The sequence below is a fragment of the Cupressus sempervirens genome, chromosome 1, assembly GCF_028749045.1.
Source record: "Cupressus sempervirens isolate cs-2001-9-10 chromosome 1, ASM2874904v1, whole genome shotgun sequence".
Lineage (NCBI taxonomy): Eukaryota > Viridiplantae > Streptophyta > Pinopsida > Cupressales > Cupressaceae > Cupressus > Cupressus sempervirens.
The window spans coordinates 791,998,467-792,021,933 of NC_143118.1; the positions used below are offsets into that span (position 1 = coordinate 791,998,467).

General features: G+C 38.2%; 1 protein-coding gene across 5 annotated transcripts in view; it reads left to right on the top strand.

Moving 5' to 3' along the window:
- LOC149580246 (Tetratricopeptide repeat (TPR)-like superfamily protein) overlaps positions 1-23,467 on the top strand; it is a 344,359-nt gene that overhangs the window by 313,175 nt on the left and 7,717 nt on the right. The gene's annotated exons all lie outside the window — the stretch shown is intronic.

The following is a 23,467-nucleotide window of genomic DNA, read 5'->3' on the forward strand; positions in this document are numbered from 1 at the left end:
GGCCTGGTTTGAACCAGACTAGATGCCAGTCAGACCAGGCAAGACCACCTCGAAAAATTTGCAAACCGGTGCCAAACTAACATCGAACTTGGGCCCACATACAGTCAAAGTCAGCGGCCAAGTAGTTTTTTTTTTGGTAGATTTAATAAGTTCTTGACATTCACAACCCTAAAAAGTGGGTTGGAAAGACTTATGTTGACTTCTAACTCTCATTTGTTGGGTGCAAATAGGTTATTTTCTCTTGAGCTGAAGCAAATAGGTAGTTGAACAAGAGTTTGGTTGTGCAAGGAGGAATTGGAAGATTGATTTGTGGATCTTCTTCAAGTGTTTGTGCCTCATTGCTACACTTTCGCAAGCAAACAATGAGTGGGGAAGTTAAGTTATTTTTCGTTTTCTTTTGCCTTTTATTTTTCTTCATTTCTTTTTCATTGTCCATCAGATCTACCTTTTTTTTTTTTTTGTTTTTTTCCATTCTCTTGCTTTTATATTGAATATGTATACAATTTCTTGTCATAGAAAAAGGAGCTACATTGACATCTACCTCTTCCTCTATAGGCAATATTGAACAAAGAATTGAACCTCATTTTGATTCTCCCTTGTGAAAATATGTTGATATTGTAAGACCCCTTCCAAGAGGTGGTGTGTTCCATTGGAAATATTGGGGTTGTAATGTAGAAAGAAATAGTTCATATTATTGTGTGGTAGGTCATTTTTGTGGAATCCCTGGAAGAGGATTCCAGAAATGTTATGGGAAAAAAATGTGTCTATACCAAATGACACAGTATTAAGATATATTATAGAGCATGAGGTGGGAGAAAAGAGAAACACAGACAAAATATAACCGTTGGCAGTAAAAGTTTTAAAAAAGAAAAGGAATGCAACCCCCCTCTACAAATGTTGTGAAATAAGACCAGCCATTTTATACTACCTCGGCTAGCCCCAATATTGAAGTGAAGCACCTCGTACACACAAAAGAAAGGGACCATTGGAAATTGCATTTCAAACTGAGATGCACAAAAGCCGACATTGATGTGGCAAGATGCTTATATGCAAAACAACTGCCTTTTAGTGGTGTCACTCTCCATACTAGAAGAAGATGTTGAAAAGTGTCAATGAAGCTCCAAGAGGATATGAGAGAGTACGAACCACCTTGTTGGATAGAGATGTCGAGGGGATATTGATGAATTGAAGCCCATAAGGGATTCTTGGGTTGAGATAGTGGTATCAACTATTTCAATGGGTGGAAAGATGCAGGAAATGGTTCCTTGATCAATGTCATGGCCGTGTCCCCTAAAGGGTCAATGTTTCTAAAATCTGTAGATTGTGAGGGGCAACTAAAAGATGTGCCATTTATTGCTTAAATTCTCATCTTTGTCATTGAACAAGCAGGAGCTAGAAACATTTTCCAAGTCATAACAGACAATGCAAAGAATTGTAGAGTTGTTGGTTTGTTGGTTGAAGAGCAATATCAAAATATTTTTTGGACACCTTATGTAGTCCATTCACTCAATCTTATGCTACAAAAGATTGAGAAAAAAATTGGGTGGATCAAAGAGGTGTATGAAGATGTTGAGGACATCTAGATGTTCGTCTCAAACTATCGCATGACTCAAGGAATATTTAGAAGATTGTCACATTTGGAGCTATTGAAGGTAAGTGAACTTGAATTTAGTAATTTAATTTAAAATAATAAAATTAGTATTTTCCAATTTCTGATTTTCATAATTTGATTGTGCAATATGTATTCTTTTTTAAAGTAAATTTCTAATAGTTGTATTTTTTTTGCTTCAATTTATGTTACAGGTTGTCCGCACCCGATTTGCATCAAATTTAATTGCCTTGAGACAACTTGTGCAAGTGAAAGTGGCACTTTGCAACATAGTAATCAGCAACAATCAGTTTATATGTAAGCAAAACAACATTGGGAGGGCAACCAATATAAAATTGAGGATATTGGATCATTGTGGAAATGTATGGAGTATTCTCATAATGTTCATCGAGCCCATTATGAGCATGTTTTGATACACTGACATGGATAGCCTTGCATTGGAGAGATCTATGATGGCATAGAATAAATGCTTGAAAAATCGAGGAAATTGTTAATGAAAAAGAGAAAGATCTTGAGGAGACCACCTTCAAACAATTACAACTTACAAGCAATTGATGTACAACAATGGAACAAAATGACCACTCCTCTACATTTGCTTGCATATGCATTGGCACCAAAATTTATAGCACCCAATATACTAGTCTTTCAAGAAGGCTGCCACCATATAGAGATTTAGCAGTGTATAGTGTTGTCGGTAAATTCTATATTGTAGCTGACGGGTAGAATTGTATCCGAACGGGCGCGTGACGGTTGAGTCACCCCTTAAGGAAAGTATATGTACACCATCCGGAAGGGACTTTGGAGGATCATCATCATTGGAATCATTGTATTAAGCATATTGCATATATGAATAAAGTATCTGTTTTGTGTTATATCTTGTTGTACTACATGTGATAAGTATCCTTTTACCCTATACGGTAAACATCTAATGGTTACAAGGTGACATTGGAAGGATTATTTCCTAATGATGCTATGCTAGGTCTGATTACAGATGAGTTCATAGAGTTTGTGAATGCAAAAGGTCTAAGTGATGATGTTCTTTGGCATCAGTTAGGAAGGATGCTCATAGTTATGGTACCTTCATGGCCAAAGATTTCAAACATTGCAGTCCCTTGCAATCAGAGTTATATCATGAAATAAATATCCGTTTGGGATATTTACTCTGTTGCTGCTATAATGTTTAATTATATAAATTATATTTTCCTGTAGATTTGTTTTGATCTTATAGAGCTAGACAGAAGTTGCAGAAGAATGTTGTTTCTTTTTGTATTTTTCAGAATATAGGTATTACAATGATTAAAATAACAGTAACTGATAAAATAGAAGTGATAGAAATCATATGCAGCAATAGATACTAATCTGGAAATGATTCTAAAACCGTACCAGTAGAGTCTGATTTATTTCATAATAGTCTCCGTATAGATGTGTTTCAAACAAGGTTGACACCAGCTGAAGAGGAGAACTAGCTACAACCAAACAAGTTTGAATGATAAAACCCAAGCTGCTGCAATAAAACAACTCTAGTCTGCTGCAATTAAACACCCCAGAATTCCTCAAGTGAGTTGTTGCAAGGAAACACCAGGCTGAACCAAAGTGGCCACCTTCCTTGTAATGACTCTACTCAAATCTGATCCCAAATTGCTGATAAAGGTTCAAGAAAACACTTTGCATACAAGGGTCATATGACTAATATAAATTTCAGTTTGCTTTTTATGGCTCTTTCCTTCACTTAGCATCAATAAGAATGCTTGCAAGTAGACTTTGAATTGACTAAACAATGACCTAACATGAATGTGCAACTAATTTTGGCAATATTCAATGCATATATATGATCTAAGCATGAGAAATGAACACCTACAGCCAACTGACATTTTTACAAACAGTTGGTATGCAAACTAACTAGCTGATAAATAATGATATGGAATTGCTCAATTGACACCAGCAACTATTATCTCCTTAATTGCAGTGAAATTTCTAATACAATGCTCATGAAATATGGCCAAGACTTTGGCATTTACATGGATTACAAAAATGATAATGTTGGTATAATGCACACCTACAGCTGAAACTTATAACACCTAAAATGCAATGCTAACAAAGGAACCTGGTTGTAGATGGCTGTAATAATTTTTTCCAATGCTGCCTTTTCTGCTTTGCTTTTTCCGATCTGCTTTTTTCACTTGCTTTTTCGGATCTGCTCTTTCGCTTTGCTTTTTTGAACTGCTTTTTCGGATCTGCCTTTTCAGACTACTTTTTCGGATCTGCTTTTTTGGATTTTTTTTTTGGATCTACTTTTTCAGACTGCTTTTTCGGAGTTGCTTCCAAAAACTCAAACCCTCAGGTAGTTTGAGTATACAAATTAAGCTCAACTTGAAATGGCTGAATACCACTTTCAAAGTGCAACCCTTCAAACTTCCTCAGTTATGCAATCTTTTGAGAGGTATCGTTCTCAAGGATTATGTTGAATATTTGCAGACTATCAAGCTCCACAAATGCTCATAGAAGATGTAGTTGAGTTACCAAATCCCGTGCCTATCCAAATGGGAGCCCAAGCCCTCCATTTATCTACTCTCCTAAGAAGTTACTAAGAACTTCTAGAAACATCCCTTTCTAAGAAGTTACTAAGAACTTCTAGAAACATCCATTATAAAATCCCATTATAATGCACTTTTTTTTATAATAAATAACTTTATAAAAAAGTGCAACTCAACTTAGAATTATAACATGTAGGCCCCGTATAAAAATGCTGATAAAAATAATATCTCCAAGAGCATAATAAGCCATCCAATCCTTAAATAAACGCCAAAATGACTCTCATCACAACCACCAGTCTACGAGAGTCTGACATGGAAAACGATGTCAACCAAAATGGGGACATTACATTCCCTAAAAATCCACTGCTTGCAAAGTGTGACTGCAATGCTAGAAATCGATCCTCTACCTTGATCAAATTGTATGCATAAAAACCTTTGAATCTAATCCTGTTGAGGGCTACGTCCCAACAAATCTACTCTCAGCACTAGGGTTTGCGTCCTAGGCAAGGAATGCTCTTCTAGAACAATGGTGTCCAAAATAGGTTGACAAAATCATAAAAGATACTCAACTTTAGATTACCATCTCCTTATATCCCCTCTCCAAGGAAATCAAACCCTAAAAGAACCCTAAAGTAGATTTCATTTGAACTTTATAATATAATGTTATTTTCCCAATAAAGGCATCCAAATAGAAGGAAATCATTACTTTATTAATGACAAATAGCTCCAAGCATCGAATAAATCTCAACAAGTGATAATCAAATAGTAGAGACTGGGCCTTGTTTAAATTATTAAAATGCTAACTTAGGAGAATATTTAAATATATTAAAATATTTCCCAAGTACCTAAGGAACAACCCAAACACCCCTAAAACATGAAACTGAGTTCGTCACCTGCCTGTGACTGATGCCGAACAATTTGGGCCAACTGGCAGTCTCACCCTCAAATCTAAGGATACTTGTAAAAAATAGGGAACACAACCAAATCTTCTGAAATTGAGACTAGGGGGTGATCTCATAGAACCTCAACTCTAGAAACGTCACCACCTCCTAAAAGGTAGGAATCTCCTAAATCAAGGAACTGCTCTCAACTGATCTACTACTGCTTGTAATACCAAATCCGGACGTTGAAAACCTTGACTGAGTCCCTGATCACCATTGCTAGCCTACGAGATTCCATAATAGGCTAATTCTCATGCCACTGCTAGACAGAGCTAAAGAGGGGACATGACAAATCCTCCCCTCTTGGACATGCTTGCCCACAAGAAACTGCAAAGCTGGATGCTATAAAATAGTCTCGCCCTCCCAAGTGGCGTCTTCTATAGGGAGACCTCTCCTGCAAATCAAATGCTCTCGAATCACCTTGCTTCTCAACTGGCGTTCCCTCTCTTCCAAGATCTGGGGATGGTGTAATATGTTGTTCTAGTGCCTTTTCAGACCAGATGGTAACTCAATCTCATACGCAACCCCTCCAACACACCTGATAATCTTGTATGGTCCATAAAAACAAGTTTTAAGCTTCTCAGCTCCACCCCTTTTAAAGGTGCTTTGCCGCTAAGGCTACAGTCGTAGGTACACCCTATTTCCCACTTCAAATATCCTCTCAATCTTGTGTTGATCAGCATAGACCTTTTGCTGATTTTGTGTCTACTGAAGATTCTCTTTGAGAAATCTCATGATGTCCTGGTTCTCCTATGCCAAAGGAACCTTGTTGTCACTAATCACCAGATCAACAAAAGATAGAGCATTGTAACCATAAAGGGCTCTAAATGGAGTCATAGCAATCGACATATGATATATAGTATTATAACAATACTCACCCGAGTGCAACCAATGCATCCATGTCTTCTGTTGCACTACTTTGATATAAGCATCAAGATCTTCAAAGTGTAGCATATCACCATGAATCCATTAGAGGAATGTATTATACATGTCGATTCCTGGATTCCAAACCAATTTCAAAAAAAATGCAACATATTCATATTGCACCTATCTAAATAGATGTGCAAACCCATACTGCCAATGCCTCTCCGTGAGGTCCCTACTAACAATCCTTGAACCTGATGCAATCTGGGGAAACTGACAAGATAAGATACTCAACCGCAACATGCGACCCTCCATATCTCTCAAACATACAACCAATTGTTCCATTTCCTGACAAAAATGCCCAAACACTCCAAACCATGATGCAATATATGGAAGCTTGTGTAAAGTGATGTATCTCGTGAATCAATACCTGGGTTCCATAACAAAATGTATGACATACTGTTTGCGATGTAGAAGAACTTCATATTATCATTGTCACTATCAAGTAACCCTCTGTGTATGCAGGACACCATAACTATGGGTGAGTAATAGCTTGCATCCTTAAAAACTATCAACAATGGCCACCCTATCTCATTGTCATAACTCTGACCAGCAACACATGTGATATCAAGCATGCTATCAAACCAATTCCAATCAACAACAAACACTCCCCACTCCATTGCTAACCTATAGGGGCACTTCCCAACACTCCCATACTATTGGAAACCTAATGTAGACAGTGAAAAGCTCGAATGAGTCATAAGATCCCCGCTAGGATAGTCACTAATTCTCAATGGATTGAAGAGTATAAAGTCACCAATCAGCAAGATTAGTTTTGCGCTCTCAAGGAAACCATGAGGCCATCTCTTAACAGAAGTGTATGTGCCATCCATGCCCATAAGGGACAACCCCTGAGTGGGTGGCCCACCAAATGTATGCTCAATTTCACAATCATACTCCAAGATTGAACTCCTCATATCATTTGACTACTGTACAAACTAGGAGGAAGGACTGTAGTACGGGCTGGAAGGAAAGATTGTCGTATGGTCGTACGACTCACACAGAGAAGGGCACTTCAAACACCATAGGAAGGCCAGCGTACGGATAGGAGAGTGTTGTACACCATACGACAACTACAGAGAAGTTATAAAACATCATTGCAAGGTCGTACAACATAAATTGATACAAGGGATGACACAGAAGAAGGGTGATAGAAGGTTCTAAAATAAATAAATAAATAAAATGACGACAAATCAAAACACTTCACAATGAATAACGTATGATACCAAAGGGAAGGGAAAGACATAAATAGGTAGTAAAACATAAACGGTTGGCAGAAAGAGCATGGGATCAGAAGAAAATCACAAAAATGGTGTGTTCCATGGACTTTTGTGCCGGTTTGAGAGTGCTAATTTGGTCTTAGCGGTGGGAACGTTGCCCCTCGACCCCGCCCTGTATCACGACAGAGAGCACGCTTGGGGCTCTGCCCCAAGACCCCATGGACCCTGTTGGGGTTGTTGCCTCCTAGACCCCCAATCAATTTAGTTATCAGTTGTGGGAAGCGTGACCAGTTGATGAGACCTGGAGCTGCTGTAGGCATAGAGTGTTTGTGTGCCAGAGGTGGAGAGAGCACTAGGGCAAGCCTTTCGAGAGGGGTGCTACATTTCGAGGCACTCGGAGTAGGTGTTGGATGTGAGGCTGTATTGGTGGATGCATAGAGAGCTCAGAGGAGCTGATCATCCAGTTGGAGGTAGTAGAGCGACACTTGGCTCGGCATACCCAGGCATTGGATAGAGAAGGCAACACGAGTGGCTATCAAGGTCAACTTGGCTAAGGAGACAGTATTGTGTTAGCAAAGGCTATAGATGCAACATGTTGTGGAGACCAGTTTGGTGCAAGCACAGGAGAAATGTGAATGTGATGTGAGAGAAAAAAATCTATCCTGTTATAGTTAGTCACATTTAGTGTATTCTATTTTGTTAATCTGTCTCGAATATTTTGTAATTGTCGTCCGAAGATGACTTTTTACTTTTTGAGGGGGATGATGTTGTCGGTAGATTCTATATTGTAGCCGATGGGTAGAAGTGTATTTGAAAGGGCGCATGACGGTTGAGTCACCCCTTCGGGAAAGTATATGTACACTATCCGGAAGGGACTTTGGATCATTAGAATCATTGTAATCCAATTGTAAGCATTGAGTGCATATTGCATATATGAATAAAGTATCCGTTCTGTGTTATATCTTACTGTACTACATGCAATAACTATTCGTTTACCCTATATAGTAAACAGTGCAATCAAGATCAAGAGCCTCCTCATCATCCAATTCAAAGAGTGGGTTATCTAAAATCAAATCAGCACTCATCTCGAAAAAGGGGTTATCAACAATGACTGAATGTATGTCATCAACTTCTTTAAGACTATAGGCAGCAAACTTATGAGAATGGGGAAGTAAAATTGTTGCTATCCAAACTCAGAATTTTGGAATCCTCCTCTATACCTTCCTTGGAATCATCTTGTAAATCCTCAGTATTAATGGAACTACTAATATCACTAGATAATGTATCATCAAGTGGATCCTCTTCCTCATTCACCTCATGAATATGTTTTCTATTTGAATGGGTTGTTACAAGAGGCAGGTTTTCTGATTTTGTAGGTAAAACATGGATTAAGCTCAACTCCCTACTCAGTTCTTCAATCTGATTTTCTACCATGAGGAGAGCTACTTGAGAATTTTCGAAAGTTTCTCTAACCTTTACGAGTTCTGAAATAAGCTGATCAACCTCCTCTTTTTTCCCCCTCAAAACAATAGAGTAAATAACACCAAGGTCAAGAAGATGGTCTCTATCTGAAAGGAGATTTAAGTAATTCTTCATTGCCTCCATGTGTGTCTTAAGTACATGCAAATTAGAGATTGATGAAGCCTCTTTACATTTATGTCTTCCCTCAAGTTGGATCTTCCAAATGTAGCTCTCTACTAACTTGTGGGAACTTTCAAAATGTGACAAGGCTACAATGACCTTTTCTTCAGCAACCTTCAATTGGCTCTTCAAAACAAACTTATGGGCATGTGTAAATCCATAAGCAAAGGATGTGGACTGCCATTGAAGAGCAGGGCTCTCTTCAATATCCTCTTTTGATACCCCCGCAAGATCTTCATCTGGTAATTCCTCTTGTTGGTTATTGTTGGTCCTTGTTTCCTTTGTTGACTTATCTTCTCTCCCAATACTTTCTTTTCTATCCTTTGATTAGTCCTTCCTTCCTTGTTGCTGCTATGAACTTTTGGATACCAAATCATCCTCGGCATCCGGTATACCCATAAATTGTGTGAATGCAAGAATGTCTTGTATCTCCTTAGGAAGAGAACGATATTGATGGTAGCTACACATTATTGCATTATTGAAAGCCTTAGCAGGAGGCATCTTACTTGTACTTGTTGAAAGAGATGAAACCTTATAGCACCCATTTTTAATTCTAGCCATGGTATTGACCTGCAACTAACCCAACAGGCTAGCAGGTTCGAGGCTTTGAAACCACTGAAATATCCCAGGTGGATATTTACTCTGCTGCTGCTATAATATTTAATTATATAAATTATATTTTCCTGTAGATTTATTTTGATTTTATAGAGCTAGACAGAAGTTGCAGAAGAATGTTGTTTCTTTTCGTATTTTTTAGAATATAGGTATTACAATGAATAAATAACAGTAATTGATAAAATAGAAGTGATAGAAATCATATGCAGCAATACACACTAATCTGGAAATTATTATTAAAACCGTACCAGCAAAGTCTGATTTATTTCAGAACAGTCCCTATACAAATATACTTCAAACAAGGTTGACACCAACTGAAGATGGGAACCAGCTACAGCCAAACAAGTTTGAATGATAAAGCCCAAGCTGCTGCAATAAAACAACTCTAGTCTGCTGCAATTAAACACCCCAGAATTTCTCACATGAGCTGCTACAAGGAAACACCAAGTTGAACCAAAGTGGCCGCCTTCCCTAAAAATCCACTGCATGCAAAGTGTGACTGCAATGCTAGAAATTGATCCTTTTCCTTGATCAAACTGTATGCATAAGAACCTTCGAATCTGATCTTATTGAGGGCTACATCCCAACAAATCTGCTCTCAGCAATAGGATTTGCATCCTACATGAGGAATGCTCTTCCAGAGCAATGGTGTCCAAAACAGGTTGACAAAATGATAAAAGATGCTCACCTTTAGATTACCATCTCCTTATATCCCCTCTCCAAGGCAAATTGAACTTTAAAAGAACTCGAAAGTGGATTTCATTTGAACTTTATATTATAACATTATTTCCCCAATAAAGGCGTCCAAATAGAAGGAAATCATTACTTTATTAATGACAAATAGCTCCAAGCATCCAATAAGTCCTGGCAAGTGATAATCAAATAGTAGAGACTGAGCTCTTTCCAACAAGCTATCACAGATAGGTAAATCAATCCAAATGGAGCCAGAAAACTCCTTATTACTCGAAAATGGCTAAACACTTAGCCTTATTTAAATTATTAAAATGCTAACTTAGTAGAATATTTAAATATATTAAAATATTTCCCAAGTAGCCAAGGAACAACCTAAACACCTCTAAAACATGAAATTGAGTTTGTCACCTGCCTATGACTGATGCCGAACAACTTGGGCCAACTGGCAGTCTCACCCTCAAACCTAAGGATACTTCTAAAAAATAGGGAACACACCCAAATCTCCTAAAATTTAGACCAGGGGATGATCTCATAGAACCTCAACTTTGGAAATGTCACCACCTCCTAAAAGGTAGGAATCTCCTCCTACAATCAAGGAACTGCCTCCTAAAATCAAGAAACTACTCTCAACTAATCTACTACTACCTGTAATACCAAATCTAGATGTTGAAAACCCTGACTAAGTCCCTGATCACCACTGCTAGCCTACATGACTCCATAATAGGCTAATTCTCATGTCATTGTTAGACAAAGCTAAAGAGGGGACATGACATATCACAACATTTTAAAAAACAAAAAATTAGTTTATTTTGTCTTCATAAACTACTACTAGTTTTTATTTTATAAGATTAATAATTTTATTTTAATTGTTTACGTTGTCTTTTCTTCATAAGTTGCTAGTTTATCTACATCAGAAAGAAATTGGAGCACATACTCTTACATCCACTTAGTAAAGCACAATAGGCCGCAATAAGAAAGAGTTGAGAACTTGGTATATGTGTGTTTGTAATGTCTAAATTTTTAGCAGGTTCCTACAGTTTGTTAGGTCAGTTCATCATGGCAACCCTTGTGAGATGACAATGAGTTTAAAGGGTCTCTGAGGAAGACTTTCTATTTATAGTAAGTCTATTTTGGGTATATTACTAAATTTGGCAGTGCGGTGCTAATTACTAATTTTGGCCCTTGGGTATTTTACTAAAGTTGATTCTACAATAAGTCCCTTGTATTGTCAGTGGGTATATTACTAATTTTGGGTATTTTGCTCAAGTTGATGCTACAATAAATCCCTTGTTTTGTCAATAGATAAGTTCAAATATTTAATTTGAACTTGTATAATTGTAGATATTAATCATATTATGTATTATAAATCGCTTATCTAATTATTATTATATTGTATTTAATTTTTGTAATTGCTTAATATTTTGAGATATTTATTAAATTATTCTCAAGAGAGGGGACATTACAGCTCGTTTAAAGTTCATTTAATGCACTTTTTAATTCAGTCAACGCCACTAAATAAATAATTTGAGTTGCCCTTATCCTTATAAAAAGACTTTATTAATGATAATTAATATCAATGTGCTCAATAAAAATCATTCCACTAAGCCAACTAATGAATGAGTAAGCCATTGTGTAGACTATGAGTTTAGATGTCTTGCTAGAGATAGCAACTCCTCAACAATGACTTACTATAAATAGCAAGTCCCTAAATAACTTCTCTCGTCATTTATAACAAATCTCAACATTACCAACCTACTCAGATGCCCTTCTAAAGATAGAATCTTAACTTTCCTAAAATAGGCACGTAACACAAGGACTCATCCCCCCCCCCTAAAACCCATACACACCTGATTTGGGGATTTCCATGTCAATTACTTGACTTTCCCAAGTCCCCCTAAGACCGCCTTCTCACCACCATCTCACCTTCTAGGTTTCCATAAGCAAAAGTTAAAGTTGCGGCACTTGTGATACAAAAAGGTTTTACTGGCTATTGTAAAGGTCGCTACTACATATGCATATTTATGAATTTGTGTACTTGATTTTGTACTTATTTTGATATCATGTTAGTCATTGTAATCATCTTTATGATATATTTTTGATACTTATGTTGCAATTTTTCTATGTTTAAGTATTTGGCATTATAATTTATTAGTTCTTACACTATTATACATCATTTTATAACTAGCATTTCAAGTACTCTATATATAGTCTATTACAGCAACACGCCCCCCCCTCCCCCCCCGGCTCCACCGTCCCCACCCCACACCATCCGTTGTCACTTGCAAGTAGAAGCCCTTGTTTTCCTTGTCGTAGAAATCTGTCCACGTCTTCTGACATCCCCCAGTGCCTGCGTTACACTACTTTAAATAGTAAGTGTGCCAAGCTACTCCAAATGAGGACCAATCCTAAACACCCCTATCCTCTAGGATGGGAATTGGCCTCTAGTTCCACCCATTAAGACCCTTTATCCCTCTAACTTAGCCTGCAAGTGTTAAGATTATAGCTTTAGTGGGATTGATTTAATCTTAAGATGCAATATTGATACATACATACATACATATATGTATATGTATATGTATATGTATATGTATATGTATCTATATCTATATATATATGTATATATATGTTATACATATATATGTAAATCATATGCTATATTGTGATTTATATTGTTATATATATTAACTAATAATGATTAATCATAAAGACATGTCTCCTACTCTTATATTTATAAGAGTTTGGGATTTGCATTTGAAAAATATCAATTATAATGGCAACATTATTAGATTTGCAGAGATCCAAACTATTAACATGGTATCAAAGCCAACTGCAAACGTAACAAAGAAAAAAGACCAAATTCCAAATTCTTTCCATAAGCACGAGCATCTAATCATCCAAATAAGACCAACCACAATTTTTTTAAAGGTGACCAACCCTCAAAACTGATTGTTTTAGAATCTTCATATATTCAATACAAGTTATTGAAAAAGAAAATTAGTATTCACATTAATGTGAATACAGAAAATAAGTAAGTTGATGAAATTTTTTTTTATAAATGCACCCTATGAAACAAATTGTATTTGCATCTATGCAAATTCAATGTTCAACGCATATTCAATGGTGTCACTATTGTTGGCCAGAAGATAGGAATTGGTGAAAATACGAGTTGGAAAGTTTGAAAGAGTGACATAGGATAGACAAGAACCATCGGGTACTGTAGTTAAGAATCTTGAAATATGACTTAACTTTCAAGCAACCCAAACAACACTACCACCTTGGAAAACCACTTGCATTAATCTGACAAATATGAGTCCTGGTAATAGACGAGTATTGTTGAAGGTCTACAGAGCATCGATGATTCACAATTCCACAGCCACTAGTTTAGACAAATTCACAATAAGTATCCACATTGGTGGTATCAACGTCTGGGAAAAACTAAAGATAACAAGAAAGGAGTCACGTTACTTGTTTAAAAAAAACTAAATCCTTAGTGTGCTTTTTTCAGGATGCCAGGTTGAACAGACACAAACAACAAAATACAGTGAGTGCCTCAATATTTAGCAATATACAACATTTCACAACCTATAAATTGAAATGAAATATCAAACAAGCTCAAAAACCATGTTGAAGGAAAACTCGTTATTACATCTATTTACACAGATATCCAAATCTAGAGTGGTGAGAAATATGCTCAGGAAACGGATCACATTAAAAGAACATAGAATAATCTATTGTTTAAATACGAATGACACAAATAGTATCCTCCAGTCAAAGTTCGGACTCTCTGCATGGGACACACATATACATGGCAATAAGGAAACACAACATAAATTCTTAATTGGCTACGCAAAAAAAACAAAAGGTAAAGGAATTATTATAAAGACATTTATGTTCACCATATCTTGCAAAACATATCCTACATGGATGCGACGAAATAGGAGAAGGGACATTTTAAATGTTGTGATTCCATTGACCAAACCATAATGTAAAGGCTGATACATGGAATATATCACCCACATGAATACCACCCATGAATGGACAGACATCTTAAGTCAATTAATAAATGAGGGTGACCTTCATTGGCTTGTTCCATCCATTGGATCCCAAACAGTCTTGAGTGCTCTATTTGGAGGTTGTTGGTAAATGACATGGCCACGAATTTGGTCAAAACAGATACCAATAAGGGCCTCGAATCTTATTTAGATCCGATCAACATTTTAAACCATTTTGAAAGACCTTTTAAGACACCTTTAAGTTGATGTGAAAGGGGGAAGTTGGGGTACCTCATGTATTTTTGAACCAAACAAACGTGTACAAAGGTTCGCAAAAGCCATCAAATCCTCGACAACATTATACACACTTACCCCCTTAATGTTAGAAAGCATCATCAGGAAATCGGAGATGTTGTTGAATTTCACAATGAACTCTTCTTTTGTATGTAAGTGATTGGATGCTCTCATTTGGTGATCATAAAGACGAAGTAAGAAGTGGAGTGTATGAAATAGGGATGAGGAATTAATGTGCATAGCAATGCAGTCACCATTCACCCACCACGTCACCAACTAACAAGAAAGTTTCTCGTGTGAACAAAGTGAAGTCAAAGAACTTTTAAAATTGCAACCAATGACCCCAACTCACCTGGTCCCATTTATAAAGGTACATTCATATTTAAAAGGTGAAGTCTAGGATAATGAGCCCGATAAGGTAAGGACATTGTCATTTTTACTTTCATATAATATGTTTATATGTTGGAGCAAATTTGCATTTATAAATATGTTAAAGGAAAATTTATATTAATCTAGAGAAGTTATTTAATAATTGATGCTATGAATCAAATGATATAAGCAACATTAATAGTATAATGTCTCATTGGAAACTTGAGATAACTTTGATATGTCTAGATAAGTATTATTCAATTCATATGGAGGCAGTTTATGAAATCATACATATGAGATAAGTAGTTATTATTATTGAGTATTACATTTGTCTACTCACTATTTATGTTTTTATATATATTTTCCTTGATCTTTTTTTCTTCTTTCTAGTATGTTCTTGTAAGAAAAAGATGAAGATTGAGATTTATAGGGAGGTTGACATTTAAGGCAACCTTATAACAGAGGGAGCATATAGAGGATATGATTCAGTCAACCTATGGTGATCTTTGATCATATTAATTCAAAGGGAGTAAACCACATTGTAACGGATTCACTAATGATATAAATTTGGAATACACAGATTGCAAGATGTGCAAATATAGATTTAATCAAAACATCAACAAATACCTTCGCATGAACAAAGGAAATGTGAGTTGTTGTGAGACGTTAATGAAGCTTTTAAGAATTCATTTGAACCATCTATGAGTCTCTCTTTGATGAATGAAACTCAACATATAGATTCATTCATGTGGCACAATCATACTCAATCAAGATATTGGTGTATTGTGGATGCGTTGGAGAAAATTGAAGAACATGTTCGCTACTATTGTTAAGCTAAATGAATGTCTGGACCTTCAATGGATGAAAAGGGCAAGATGGAACTTAGAAAGGAGTTGTCATATTTGATACAAAATTGTTCAACAATATAAGAATGAGTGGGAATTTTACATTGTGGGGGGAATAATAGTCAATGTTCCATTCCCACTTGAACCTTCTTTAGAGGCAAGATGTTCCATTCTCGTTCCATTCCCACTTGAACCTTTTTTAGAGAGGAGATGTTCCATTCTCATGTAATGACCCTTACTATAAAGGCCACTGAAACCCTCAAACTGGACTTAGGAATTTTGTCAAACAGTTGGCATGTAACCGAATAAGGCTGCAATATTACTAATTTTTGTACAACGAAACCTCAATATATGATGCCAATAATGTATGAACAACAATTTCCAGATTATAACACTACCAATCTAAGAGATAGATGACAATATGAAACTCAAATCTGAAGTCCAATGCAATTCTGATTTTATGACAGCAAATAGAACTGATTACAATGAGAGACTGTCACAATTATGCACTTCTAATACATCAAGCTCTTGACAATGCAATGTTATGACATGAACAATAACCCAGTTCAGATTTGGAATGCAAATGACGAACTTTTACAACAGTTATTAATGACTGGAAATAACTATTTATCCAATGACAGTGCTGACTGTTCTAATCCATAACATGCAATATTTTGGCAATCAAAACTTCAGTTTGTGCACCTAGAATAGCTCCAATTTTGCTGGATATAAATGCTGAATTGATGCCACACGAAGACCTCACAATCTGCCCCAAACCGACTCACAAAATTGCTGCTACTGCCCAACTGACAGGGCCGTACAGGTACGGCCTGGTACGGCTGCTAGATAAAAATATTGCAGCGTTTTTGTCACTCCAAAAGCAATAAATCTGGGCGCCTAGGGTTGCTGAATAACCCCCTAAAATATGAAATTCATCCGTCAAACCAATTAGGAGTTATGAGCAAAAACGTGGGTCCAAACCCTGGACTGGCAGTCTGAAAATAATGCACAACTGTGTCTTCAAACCCTGTTAATCAATCCACAAATGCTAGGGCACAACTGAAACCCTTATTCCAACCAAAGTAAACCCTTATAACTAAATCTCAATGAAGTCCAAATGAGATGGCTGAATTACCAACTCCTCAAATGCAACAATTCAGGTGATATTTCACACCCTCAAAGTCGCCAATCCAAGGGAGTGATTCGTTCCCAAAGATCAAATAATAATTTGCAAACCCAAGAGACTACAAATTTGCTCCACAATGGAAGAAGTAGAAGAAATCTCAAATCCAAGCATGTCCAAAATGAGAGGCCCAGCCCTCTATTTATTCACTTTTCTAAGAAGTTGCTAGAACTTCTAGAAACATCCTTTATAAAATCTCATTATAATGCACTTTTTATAATAAAGTAATTTTATAAAATAAAAAGTGCAACTCAACTTAAAATTATAACATGTAGGCCCCAATAACACATAATAATAAAATATAACCTCTTAACACTTCTTCAAGAGCAAGATATGACCATCTGATCCGCAAAATTGACTCTCTCTCCACGCATTTGCCTACGAGAGTCTGGAATAGGCAAAATCCATGATCAATGTCATGTCGAACTAAAGAGGGGACATTACAGTCCCCCCCTCCTGAAATTGCTTGGCCTCAAGCAATCTCAACGCCGGGTGCTGCAAAATAGCTTCCCACTCCCAAGTAGCATCCTCAACAGGTAGATCTTTCCACTTAACCAAGTATTCTCTGATCACTCTTCTGCGAAGCTGCTTTTCTCTGCTCTCCAGGATGGATTCTGGCACTAAAATCAATTTTCCCTCATCGTCTAAAGGAGGTAATACTGCGGAAGGCACCACATTCTGACCCAACGCCTTCTTGAGGCGGGACACATGAAACACATTGTGCACCCTGCTGTCTGCTGGAAGCTCCAACTCATAAGCCACCTCACCAATTCGCCTGATAACCCTGAATGGTCCGTAATAGCGTGGCTTGAGTTTCTCTACACCACTCTTCTTAAGAGTAGATTGCCTGTATGGCTACAACATGAGGTAAACCATATCATCCACCTCAAAACTGCGCTCAGTCCTCTTCTAGTCTGCATACTGCTTCTGCTGGTTCTGAGCTCTCGCAATATTATCTTTGAGAGTAGCAACTATATCCTTACTCTCCTGTAATAATTCTCCTGCACTGGGTACCCGGCTGTCGCCCAACAACAAATCCAAGAAACTAGGTGCTTCATAACCGTAAAGTGCCATGAAGGGTGTCATCTGTATAGTGATGTGATATGTAGTATTGTAACAATACTCGCAGAGATATATCCATCTGACCCAAGCTCGCTGCTGAGCTGCCACATAATTCCTTAAATACCCTTCCACCCATTTGTTCACAATCTCCGTCTGACCATCGGTTTGTGGGTGATAGCTAGTGCTAGGTGTAAGCTCCGTGCCACATAACCGGAATACCTCCTGCCAAAAATGACTCATGAAACGGCTATCCCTGTCACTCACAATGTTCCGAGGCAATCCGTGCAATCTGAAAACCTCCCGAAAGAAAACCTCAACCACCTGAGCTGCTGAGTGGGTAGTGGTGATAGGAAAGAAATGAGCATATTTTGTTAATCTATCTACCACCACATAAATACAATCCTGTCCTTGTACCTTGGGCAAACCTGTGATAAAGTCCATGGAGATGCACTCCCACTTCCTGTCAGGGATTGGAAGTGGCTGTAGGAACCCTACCGGATAGGTGTGTTCTTGTTTGTTTTGCTGGCAAACAAGACACTCTCGAACGTACTGCAAAACATCAGCTTTCAGCCCCTTCCAAGTGAACCGCTCTCGAACTGACCTGTAAGTCTTGAAGTACCCGGGATGGCCTGCTATCGGTGAGTCGTGAAATGCTCTCAAAATCAGTTGCTTAACCTTCGATCCTGGGACTAGGTAAATCCTGTTCTTGTAAATGATTAAATTATCTACAAGTGTGTATCTGGTATCAATCACTGTTCCCTCCACTATATCGGAGGCCCATGTATCCCTGGCATACTCTGCTTTAATCAAGTGTCGCCAATCCTCTGATATCTGAACCATAAGAGTGAGGTGTGGCCTTCGAGAAAGAGCATCTGCAACAACAATCTGAGTTCCCTTGACATATGAGATGTCAAAATCATATGCCTGCAACTTACTTACCCACTTTTGCTGGTGATCATTCAGGTCCCGCTGTCCCAAGAAATGCCTCAAACTGTTATGATCAGTTTTAATACAAAACTTGCTACCCACAAAATATTGTCTGAATTTGGCCAAAGCATGCATGATGGCCAACATCTCCTTATCATATATACTGAATGAACGCTCGGGGCCTCTGAGCTTCCTGCTCTCATAAGCTATGGGGTGCTTATTCTGCATAAGTACAGCACCTACTCCCTCTCCAGATGCATCACATTGAAGCTCAAATGGCTTCATGAAATCAGGTAATGCTAGAACTGGGCACGTAGTCATTATCTCCTTAAATCTCATAAAACAGTCCTGTGCCTTCTGAGTCCACACAAATTCCCCTTTTTTCAGTAGATCTGTCATGGGAGCTGCATGTCGTGAGTAGCCACTGACAAACCTGCGATAGAAACCACATAAACCAAGGAACCCCCTCAACTGTGTAAGGTTCTTTGGTGGAGGCCAATCAACAATAGCGCGAATCTTTTCAGGATCCATCCGCACTCCATCTACACTAATAATGTGTCCCAAATATAACAGCTCGGTCATCCCTAAGTCACATTTGGACTCTTTTGCATACAAGGACTCAATCTGTAAAATGCTCAACACTGTCTCCAAATGCTCTAGATGCTCCTGCCATGATCGGCTATAGATCAAAATGTCATCAAAAAACACCAGCACGAATTTCCTCAACTGATGGTGGAAAACTCTGTTTATAGTGGACTGGAAAGTGGCAGGTGCATTGGTCAGGCCGAAAGGCATGACTACAAACTCAAAGTGCCCACAATGACATCTGAAAGTAGTTTTCTCAATATCCTGTTCACGGACTCTGATCTGGTGATATCCTGATCTCAAATCAATTTTCGTGAAATAACAAGCCCCATGCAATTCATCTATCAACTCATCAATGCGAGGAATGGGATACCTGTTCTTAATGGTTCTCTTATTTAATTCCCTGTAATCAACACACATCCGAAGAGTTCCAACCTTCTTTTTTACCAAAACAACAGAAGATGCAAAAGGTGACTTACTTGGTCGGATGTGCCCCATAGCTAGCAACTCCTCGATGGTCCTTTAGATCTCATCCTTGAGTCGCTTTGGGTGTCGATATGGTGTGATCATGATAGGCTTAGCACCTTCCTCCAGCTCAACAATATGCTCAATGCCTCTGTCCGGTGGCCTGCCTGGTGGAATCTCACTGAATACCTTTTCGTACTTAATCCTCAATTTCTGAATATCAGGATGATATTTCATCTTATGTTGCTCCTCCTGTGTAGGTGTCAAAGTACAAACTGCTGCCCACTCTATATCATTATGCCTAGTTAATCTCTCCAGCCGCCTAAATGAGATTGTCCTGATGTCTCCATTACGGATAGCCTTAAGCACATGAGTCCTACCATTCACTTCGAATTGTATCTCCATATCCTCTAGTCTCAGGGTAACCACCTTCAATGAATGTAGCCACTGCATTCCAAGTACTATATCCATGTCACCCATGTTGACCACATGATAGTCCGCCTTAAACTCATAGTTGTTCAGGTGCAAAGGTAGGTCTCGTACCATCCTGTCACAAGGAAGAGTGTATCCATCAGCTACCTTGACTCTTAGTCCCACGAACTCCTCAGTAATGAGTCCATGCTTATCCACGAATCGTGCATCAATGAAATTATGTGTGGCACCTGTGTCCAATAATGTAATAACCTTCTACCCAGCCAAAACTCCTCGAAGTCTGAAAGATCCCTCTCTCTGGATACTAGACAGTCATGCTTCCTATAAATGTAGCTCTATTCCCTGCTGTTGCCCTGCACTGTCTATCTCTTGCTCTCCCCCTGCTTCATCAGGATCCTCATCATGATGTTCTGAACTATCTGAATCTGAGCCTTCGTAATAAGCCCACATTGCTCGGTTGGTCTCCCTTTTGGCCTCATAGGACAGTCATGGCCATACTCATACGGGCCTTTGCAATAGAAGCATAGCTTCTTCCTACGCAAGTCATTAAGTGTCTCCTTGTCCAACCTCTTACTTTCCTCCTTAGGTAGTTGTGCCTCTCTATGAAAGGGTTTCCTGTCCCTATCTTTTCCTAAAGGGAAACTCTTTGCCTGGAATTTATTTTTAGAAGCTGAAGAGGAATCCATGTCACGAGCTTTCTTAATGGCTTCCTGCAAAGTGGGAGGGTTGAGAGCTTTAATCCACCCTCTCAACGGATCAACTAGCCCATCCATAAATAAAACCAATAGCCTCCGTTCAGATACATCTGTTACTAACACTACAAGTTTCTAAAATTCTGAAATATATGTTTCCAATGATCCCCATTGTTTAAGCTGAGCTAACTCCTTGAAATGGAGTTCTGGATCCTTCTTATCAAAACGTTCAATCAGTCTCTCCGTAAACTCCACATATGAGGTAATGTGTACATGACCCATAGTGATCATACCATGATGCCACCACTCGTGTGCTAACCCATCCAGGTGAATTGTTGCATACTTAATAGCTTCTTCCTCAGACATAGGGTTCAATTGAAAGTATGTGTCAAGCTTTTGAACCCAAGCTCTTGCTGTAGACTTCCCCGAGCCATCATAATATGGTAACTGAAGTTTCCCTACTTTCTTTCGTAGCTCATAGCTCTGAGTCCTGTCATGTCCACGGGGCATATGCTTCATCCGCACATCCATATACTCTCTAAAGGTGATTGCAGCTGTAAAATCTGGACCTCCTGCTTCCCAATCTCTCCTCAGCTGATCCTGTATGTCAGTGATCTGGGGTTCTGGTACTGGCTGCTCTGGAGCTCTAGGAAGGAACGTGGGAATCATAGGTCTCGAACTCACTGTCTTAGCTTGCTGGGGTGCATGACCGAAATTGTTCCCAATTTGTTCGCCTCCATTATGTATCCCATCCTGATTATTCCCATTCTGATTGTTACCATTCTGATTATTTCCTTCACCTATGTTAGCGTTCAACCCCATTTGACGAGCCATCATCTGCATCATAAGCTCCATTCTCTGATTCTGTTCCCGTGCTCTTTGTTCGGCTAATCGCTGTCCCTGTACCAAGGTGTCTAATAACTGTAAAAATCTTTCCTCTTGCTGATCTGAACCGGCATTCCCGCCTCTATCCATATTGTAATCGTAATCTTGATCAAAGAATACCTCCCCTGTGTCTGTATGACTGGATTCTATGTCCACCTGTACAGATGAGCTAGACTGTTCGCTCTGCAGGTTTGAAATCCTATCTTGTCTTGCTTTGGTATTGCGGAAATTATAAAGCCTCTGTCGCATGCTCAAACATAAATGTTCTGATTTTAGTGTTTTGACATTTCGTCAAACACTTTACCTTCTATCCAGCTGTTCCAAATTCCCTATAAGACCTCCACAGGATGGCAGGACTTATAGCTCTAATACCACTGTAATGACCCTTACTATAAAGGCCACTGAAACCCTCAAACTGGACTTAGGAATTTTGTCAAACAGTTGGCATGTAACCGAATAAGGCTGCAATATTACTAATTTTTGTACAACGAAACCTCAATATATGATGCCAATAATGTATGAACAACAATTTCCAGATTATAACACTACCAATCTAAGAGATAGATGACAATATGAAACTCAAATCTGAAGTCCAATGCAATTCTGATTTTATGACAGCAAATAGAACTGATTACAATGAGAGACTGTCACAATTATGCACTTCTAATACATCAAGCTCTTGACAATGCAATGCTATGACATGAACAATAACCCAGTTCAGATTTGGAATGCAAATGACGAACTTTTACAACAGTTATTAATAACTAGAAATAACTATTTATGCAATGACAGTGCTGACTGTTCTAATCCATAACATGCAATATTTTGGCAATCAAAACTTCAGTTTGTGCACCTGGAATAGCTCCGATTTTGCCGGATATAAATGCTGAATTGATGCCACACGAAGACCTCACAATCTGCCCCAAACTGACTCACAAAATTGTTGCTGCTGCCCAACTGACAGGGCCGTACAGGTACGGCCTAGTACGGCTGCTAGATAAAAATATTGCAGCGTTTTTGTCACTCCAAAAGCAATAAATCTGGGCGCCTAGGGTTGCTGAATAACCCCCTAAAATATGAAATTCATCCGTCAAACCAATTAGGAGTTATGAGCAAAAACGTGGGTCCAAACCTTGGACTGGCAATCTGAAAATAATGCACAACTGTGTCTTCAAACCCTGTTAATCAATCCACAAATGCTAGGGCACAACTGAAACCCTTATTCCAACCAAAGTAAACCCTTATAACTAAATCTCAATGAAGTCCAAATGAGATGGCTGAATTACCAACTCCTCAAATGCAACAATTCAGGTGATATTTCACACCCTCAAAGTCGCCAATCCAAAGGAGTGATTCGTTCCCAAAGATCAAATAATAATTTGCAGACCCAAGAGACTACAAATTTGCTCCACAATGGAAGAAGTAGAAGAAATCTCAAATCCAAGCATGTCCAAAATGAGAGGCCTAGCCCTCTATTTATTCACTTTTCTAAGAAGTTGCTAGAACTTCTAGAAACATCCTTTATAAAATCTCATTATAATGTACTTTTTCTAGAACTT